This window comes from Sceloporus undulatus, chromosome 1, assembly GCF_019175285.1.
Source record: "Sceloporus undulatus isolate JIND9_A2432 ecotype Alabama chromosome 1, SceUnd_v1.1, whole genome shotgun sequence".
Lineage (NCBI taxonomy): Eukaryota > Metazoa > Chordata > Lepidosauria > Squamata > Phrynosomatidae > Sceloporus > Sceloporus undulatus.
This window is the reverse complement of record NC_056522.1, coordinates 305,771,038-305,779,810: the sequence shown is the minus strand read 5'-3', so window position 1 is coordinate 305,779,810 and position 8,773 is coordinate 305,771,038.

The following is an 8,773-nucleotide window of genomic DNA, read 5'->3' as shown; positions in this document are numbered from 1 at the left end:
CATAAATTACTTGAAGGTACACAACAACAACAACAACAACAACAACAACAACAACAACAACGTCTTTCAATTCTATGTGCTTTTGTGCTACTTATTCAGAAATTTATAATTTTCCCCTTAGGAAAAAGAAGAGGAAATGCTTTACCAAAGCAGAAGCTAGGGTGACATGTTTGTTTACAGGCATAGGTAGAAACCTATAAATAATGACTGTTTTAAAACAGAAATAAAATACATTTGAAAATACAGTACATTTTCACTACAGCAGTGGTGAAAATCCCCTGTAGGTTAAAGAGATTAGAAGAGTCATACCAGATGAAACCAAAGGAATGAGAAGTCCAGCATTCTGTTTGCACGGCGGCCTAAGCAGTTTGCAACAGGAAACCCACAAATAGGACATGAGAGCATCTGAACACTCCATCTTACATGCCTCTGCAACAGTATACAGAAACATATTGCCTTTAACACTAGAAATGGTACACCGCCATTCTGAGCTTTTGGTGGTCCTCAATCCCATGAATCTATCCTGCTTTAAAAGTCCTCCAAATGGGCAGCCATCTTATATATCTTATGACAGAGAGAGCCATAGTTTAGCTTTGCACTCTGCAAAGAAGTACTTTTATCTTTCCTGAGTCTTGCATCAGTCATCTTCTATGGATATCTCCGAGTTCTAGTTATATAAAGCAGGAGAAAATCATCCCCCTATCTAGTGTATATACTTGACTATAAGTCAACCTGATGTACAAGTCAAAGATAGTTTTGGAGGCCAATATGGGTTTTGATATGACCTGTGGATAAGTCAAGGGTAAAACTTAGGGACCTAAAGGATGAAGCAAAGGAAAACAATGCCCAAGAACTTAGAAAATTCCAGCAGGCATAACTGTTTGTGCTCACTCTAAAGGCTGGATGGATGAGAGCTGGGGGGGGGGTATGCTTCCAGGACAGATTATGCTCTTGCATTTCACCAGGGATGGTTCCTTTTTAAATAAGAGTTAAAGTACAGTACAGTGGTGCCTCGGGTTACGAAAGTAATTCGTTCCGCGGCCGCTTTCGTAACCCGAAAAGCCTTCGTAAGCCGAATTGCCATAGGCGCTAATGGGGAAAAGCCGCGATTCCGTGCGAAAAAGCCGAAAAAAGCACCAAAAGTTTTTTCGTAACCCAAAAAAACATTCGTAACCCGGAACAATAATTCCCTATGGGATTTTTTCGTATCCCGAAAATTTCGTAACCTGGGTATTTCGTATCCCGAGGTACCACTGTACTTACATTGACCAATGGATAAGTCGACTAAGGCTTTTGGGGTCATTTCTTTTTACTAAAAAGTTTAGACTTCTACATATACAGTATTTCATCCTATGTATCATTTTATACATTTCCATCATGTCTAGCCTTACATTCCTTTTTTCTAAACTAAACAGCGCAAACACTGTAACCTGACCTCATGGGGGGAGCACTAGATGATAATATGCTGCTGGGGGTGACAGTTGACTCAGGACCAAACTACAGGGTAAGGGAATTTGGCAGATGCCCAACATGGGAAGCCTAACTTTTAACTCTATGTTTGCTACACTGTCCATTTGTCCAAAAAGAAACTGCTCCCCACTCCTAAACACCACCTCAGCCCTTAATGGTGTAGCCACATCACTATTATCACAGATAGTTATGTCCTCTAAAGCAGTACCTCTCAAGTTGTCTGATGTGGGACAATGTAATATTTTTCTTCCAATGTACCAGCAATAGCTATCATATTTGTGTCCTTTGGCTACAATTATTTACATTCTTTCCTGGAAACTCACCAGGAACTGGCATCCAGTTGCTCATGGGCTGGCACTGGTCCACTTTGAGTAGCACTTCTCTGGAGGGAAACCATGGTGGTCAGGCATAGTCCAACAAGACCAAGTGCCAATACCTGTTCAGGAATAGCAATTACTGGGTCAATTGTTACTTCCCAGATTTGTTGTGAGTATGAAATTAGCCACGTTATGTATGACCCTCTGAATTCCTTAATGGAAGGGTGGGTTTGAAAATGAATTATAGTAATTGAAGCTATATGCTGGATTTTCTCAGAGCCAATGTGGTGCAACAGTTTGAGCATTGGACTATGACTCTGGAAAGCAGGGTTCATATCCCTGCTAAGCTTCAGAGGATGGCAAAGGAATACCCCATCTGAAGAAATCTGCCAAGAAAGTCCCATGACTTGAAGGCCCATAACAACAAAAATGTTTTTGTCTAGAAGCAAATGTTCACAAATGTGTCTGCACATTTCCTTTCCTCTCTTTGTCCAATTTGTGAGACACAATATGGTATATCAGTCAAAGGGGTGGGACGCTGCCTTTATTTCACTATGAATTATGAATTCAGATCAGAGAACAGAATGATTAGGATGACATTTTTAGCAGTGATTCTCCCCCCCCCCCCAAGCTTTAGGAATAAATTGCAACAAAGTTGATGGCATCACCAGCAGGGCTGATGGAAGGAACACAAAATATGACCGGATTGGCTCTCTCTGTAACATCATTTGTTTGCTGCTTGGATCCTCCCTTTCATTTAACCGAAATGCTTCAATTAACTGAGAATTTTATCCTAGGCTGATGAAAATTTCACTGAGATCATACATCTGCAGTGTTCTCTCTTGTGTGCTGGGTAGCAAAATTACTGATTGTTTCCTTTATCATTTGTAGTGTAAATCCTGTCTTGGGAGTGGGAAAAGGTTCTGCAGAACAATGAGATAGATACCAAGAGACCATTATATGTAGACTGAACCAAAAATAGCCCATACTTTTCCTCCTATGCGCCTCCTCTTGTGGATGTGACATTGGGACTCATTAACCAGGCTCTTCATACAGAGACTGTTGCCCAAATTAATTTAGACTCATTTAGGGAGGCTGATTCATATCGGCTCAATAGAATTCAAGTGCATTACATCTATTCCACACCAGCAATGAATGGCATTGTTATTATAATTTGCAGAGTAACTCATTGTTGTATCTTCAAGCTGTTTTCAAAGCTTTTATTAGCCTCACAGTGAGACTGCCAGTACTTAGTTCTGAGAGTCTTTATTATAACAAAATAGAAATAACTCAGGCCAAAGGGCAATCTTTCTCTGAGTGCCTTGAACAAAGCAGAAACTGGGCAGTGCATTACTTTATATTTTATGTTAAAAGAAGGTTGAAGATTGCCAGAGTAGAATGGGAGAAATATGGGACATTTGGGGGCAGTAATAAACAATGTAAGTGCTATCTCTTCTGTTATTTAAAAAGTAGCAAAATCCAAAGATATCAAAGTTCAAGTGATCTTGAATGATTTTATACTACTTGCTGTCACAAAAGCTTGCTAGGGCCCTTCTCATAGGCATGTTGCGGTGGGGGGGGGCACAGGGGAGGATCTTCTTGATGGCTCTGGAACTCGCTTCCTAAGCAGTGTCATCACTGGGGGTGCAGTGGTGTGGTCTACACCAGGTGACACCCCAGAAAGGGGGTGACACCTAGTCAGGCCTTCCCCATGCTCCTCCCTTGCGACATCCCTGTGTGCTCTCCCATCTTCCCTGCACTGTCCTGCACTGTGCCACATGTACTCCCACCTTGCCCATGCTTTCTTGTGCTCCCCCGCATGCTCTCCCTCCTTCCTTACACCTTCCCATGCTCCACCACATGTGCTCCCATCTTCCCTGCACCTTCTATCCTGGACTACAGCCAGCACAAGTCCAAACAAATGCTGATAAGGGTGTTTCAGCAAGAAAGGAGCTGCAAGACAGTCTACAGCGTCCACACATCCCGTGACGGAAGTGATGTGGCTTCTTTTTGACCACTGTGGTTCCCAGACACAGCATTTTGGGCACTCTGTAACGTGCTAATTACTACATGTTTGCAGCTCAGACATACAGTTGACACTCCATATCAATGTTTTTTTTATCCATGGATTCAAGAATCCATGCCCTGAAAATATTTTAAAATATATATACAAATCTTGATTTTGCCATTTTATAGAAGGGACACCATTGTATTTAATGGGAGTTGAGTATCCATGGATTTTGGTATCCATGGAGGGGGACCTTGAACCAAACCCCAGCAGATACTAAGGGCCCACCATATTCTGAGGGATATCATCCTTCACCAATTTCATTCTCAAAGGGAATAGGAAAGATAACTTTGTTAATGTATTGAAGGTGAAAATGTTCAGATGTGGCAATGGTTGCAGAAGCTACAGCTGGAGTCCAGAGCAGCAGCTGGATGCTCAAGGTCAAAGGAGCAGGACTAAATGTAAATATGCTATGTCTTCAGTCTCAAGAGGGATTGGTGTCTGTGATGCATAGCAACTTGTATAGAAAGAGGCTGGGCTTAGTGGTCGCCTCATGATAATTCTGTATATAAGCAAAAACGCTGTGCTGTGGGATTGTGGGAGTTTGTAGTGTGGTGTGTCAGTTGGTAAGAATTTTTGTATAGTGGTGATTAGCTCATGTTATTTGAAACAAAGTAATAAACCCCTCTTAGGAGTGAACTGCTGGAGACTGATTCTTTGATCTAGCAGCTGTTTCTCCAGGCATTCTTCCAAGCAAGCCGAAAGCTTGTGTTTGGAGCTTCGCTCTGTTCCTCTGTTGGAGACATAGCCAACATCTTCATCCATTTGCCACTGGACCGGAATCACAGGCAAGGTTCATCACCCAAATATCAACAAACTCCACAAGAAAGGAGAAGGCACTGGCATGTAGAACAGACACAGTCCCAGACCCTTCAAGGCAAAGTGAGAGGCTATGTGCATGCCGAAGGGAAATGTCCTCCTGAAGTATGGACTCCAAGGAGGGTAGGGGTGAGTCAGCATGCTTTGTAAGTAACAGGCTTTTCCCCTCCTGGTTGTTAGAAACAAACTGGATTTCTTTCTGAAGCCTGTGTATACAGTGAGACCTGACTCTACAAGTTATGGTCCTGTACTGTTCTTTTACCTTGTTTTCTGCTACTGTGGACTATGTATAGGATTTACAGTTCCTGACTTTGGATTGATATTGGATTCTGCTGGCTCCTTTGACTTCTGAATGCCTGACATCCTGCCTGCTAGTGCAGTTTGAGGACACCTTGTGTCACCCCTCCTTCTCTTGCACCATTTGCTAACTTCTGTTTACTTCTCTTACATCATCTCATTGCCATGCTTCCTGCACAAAAAATCAGTAGATTTATCTATACAATCGGCCCTTCTTATACACAGATTTTTTATACACGGATTAAAGCATACACGGTTTGAAAATATTAAAAAAAAGTATAAATTTCAAATAACAAACCTTGATATTCCATTTTTTATAAGGGACACCATTTTGCTATGTCATTATATTTAATGGGACTTGAGCATACACGGATTTTGTTATACATGGGGGATCTTGGAGCCAAACCCCAGCGTATAACAAGGCTCCACTGTACTATGAAAATAATTTTTTAAAAATACCTTTAAAATTATATCTTGGGGAACTTTGAGGAATCCTGAAATATTCAAATATTATTTTATATCCCTACTGAGCTAATTAATCCCTTTAATTAGTAAGGGGAGGTATAAATCATATATCCAAGTTGAATTAACAAAAAATCCTGGCCTAAGATTGGAGCTTATAAAACACAAGGTGTCAGAGACTTAAATGGAGGCACAGACACAGATTCATTTGCAGAAAAGAGATTTTTATTTATATATTGGATGAATAAAAACAAAGATCTAAAACAACAGGTGCCAACTATACATGTTCATATATAGGACAATTTATTTGGCTGTATTCAGGTACAGTTCTCCACTGAACACAAGTATTTTCATTTTCAAAAAATGTGTGGGTTTGTGTTTGTATTATTTATTTCATGCTTTAAATAATAATAATAATTTTGAATGTGATTAAAAATCATAAGAAGTTCGAGCAAACACAAAGAATTGTAAGGGTGTAGTATGAAGATTTCAAAATCAAAAATCCAGCAACTCAAGTTGTCCTGTTTTCAAAGACATAGCCTTCTGTACAATACAAAGGAATCCTGTACCACCTTTGAAACTGAAAACAAATTCTTAGCATCACTTTTTCTGAACTACCAAGTAGCTCTGCTTTGCTTGCTTCTCTCTTCTTTCATCTTGTTTATGTTCTCCAGAGCTGCAATCTCCAGCTCTATCATGGTTCTAGAAAGCAAAATATGTTAAAAGCTATCATGGCAGGGGGCAAAGTTATCAATGTTGAGTCATGCTGTATCCTATTATTATAAAGAGGGATATCCTCTCCTCATGACTTCTTCCAGATAAGCAAACCAATAGAGTGGTGCTAAATACATTGCTGGCTAGAGAAGTAGGACAGACATGAATGAACATGCACTCTTCTATCTCACATGGTTCTGTCTAGCAATAGTAATTTATCCTCACCCACCAAGAGTAAATGTGCTTGTGGTGAGGATAAGCCTCACCAGAGTCTTGCAAGGAAAACATACAGAACACAGCAAATAAATATCTTTTGGATGAACCCCCCAAAAATCATCTGAATATGAGGAATATTGTTTTCCTATTACAATAATTTATTATTCACACTGATTAATTTAAATTAATTTACTGATTAAGTTACTGATAAAAGCATTGATTGATTGATTGATTTGATATACTACCTTTCTCTCAATGTGGAAACCAAGGCAGCTTACAAAGGCATGCAGAAAATATAAAAATATATACAATCCTGCATATAATTAAAGATGGAGCCATCTCTTTGGAATTATTCCCCCTCTCTCCCCTGTGTGCAAAGCCAGAGTGTCATACTGTTCTATAGAGGAGACCTTGTGTACTTTTCCAATACCCTTACTCTCTCAATTAGCCTTCTAATAGCCTATTTGTAACAAATTCTGAGTACTTGCTATTCATAAGCAGGTGAACAACAACCAGTCTTTCCCCACCACCTACCACGTACAAGGTCTCATGAAGAGATAAAGCAAGCTTAGTCTTCTTTGGGCCTGAACAGACAAGCCATGATAAAGTTGCTTTGGGTCACTTTGGAGGTATGCTGTTTAAATGATGCATGCATCCTAAGAGGACTGGAGCACAGCTTTGGTGCAACTTCTGGCCTCTTAGGATGTATATATCCAAAGTGACCCAAAGCAGCTTTATTTTGGCCTGTCTGTTCGGGCTCTTTGTTAAGCATATGCTTACAAATGCTAAAGTTTTTGTAATATCTCGTGGTGATGGGCTCTGTAAGGTGCTCTTCATACATGGATGACCGAAAGAAAGAACTACAGAATACAAAATGGATGATGAACAAAATCAGAATAACTGCAAATTAGCTGATACAGGAAAAGAGAGGATGTGGCTAAGGCCAACAACACAAAATGACCTGAATATGTGCTATGCTTAAATTCTTAGAGAAACATGCAGATTGAGGATAGGCATACTTAGGATTGGTGACTCTATCAGTTTGAAGGAAGAATAGGCTACAGAAACTAGAAATATGGCACAGTGCACCATTGTGAAAGCACCTCAAGTAGGTTCAACTATAAAATAGATGTTGTGTTTACCCATTGTTACCCAAAAAAACTTGGAATTTTAGTAGCTCAGACAAACAAACAAACAAACCTTGGCTGGGCAATGTTCAGCCTGGGATCTTTCCCTTTGTATATCTGTTCCAAATCACACAGAACTCCATATGCAATTCCAAACAGGTTTTGTACTTTTATTAATAAAATAATCAGCATGCTCTTTCACACACACTCTCATGCACATACACAGGAACTAACAAAGCAAAGGTGGGAGAAGGTGAAAAGTGGAGCTCTGATAAATGGAAATACTGTACCGATTTTGATGCTTGGTTCAAGTCAAAGGGTGTCTGAAAAGGAGATGGCTCAGTACCCATAATGGCAAGTGGGGTGGCCAGCTTACTGAGGAATCTAGCAGAGGTCGAACAGATTTGGTCTTGCTTCAGACTAGACCAAATTGCTACTGGCTAGGTAGTGGTATATATACACAAAATCATGTCCCGGGCAGCCATTTCAGGATGAATGGATTACCTAATTGATAAGTGGTTTTCTGAAGGGTGAGACATGTTTGGTGAATTGGTGTCAATATTTCAGATAAAAGAAACTAATACTATCGGAGAAGAGTCCTTTGTCTGTGTATGCATAACCAGCTTCTTCAGCTGGAATTCTATCATCAACCTCCATAAACAGGGATTATGTTGATGCCTTTGGGTGACCTCATTGTGGTGGATGCTCTTGTTTCCTCCCATGCTTCAGTCATCCAGATTTCCAAATATGGTATAGCCAGGTCTCCACATTGGGGTTGCCTTTCCAGGTCACCCAAGATAGAGTCCCTTTCCTTAACCACCTTGAATCCCACTGCGGGAGAAAGACGGGATATTAATCTTGGAATAAATAAATAAAAATGAATAAATAAATAAATAAATTGATATCAAAATTGAGGGGAGATCGGGGGCTTGACTTTAGGATTACTATTGGAAGATTTTTGCATTCTCTTTCCTCCTCCTTAGAGAGATAGGGATTTCCTGCATGCAAACCTCTCTACCTCTGCCCCCCTCCCTCCCTCCCTCTCTCTCATTCAAACTAACCATGTGATTTAAGTACCCCCCCTTTTTTTGGGGGGGGATTAACAGACCCTCTCAAAGATTTTCAACTGAACTGCATGTTTTCCATCTTCCTCCTCTCTCAACTTTCTTTGGTTTTCTTTTTACTTGAACTATTCACTAGTTAGTTTAGGACATAACCTTTTATGTATGTGTGTATATAGGTAGGTAGGTAGGTAGGTAGGTGGGTGGGTGGGTGGGTGGATG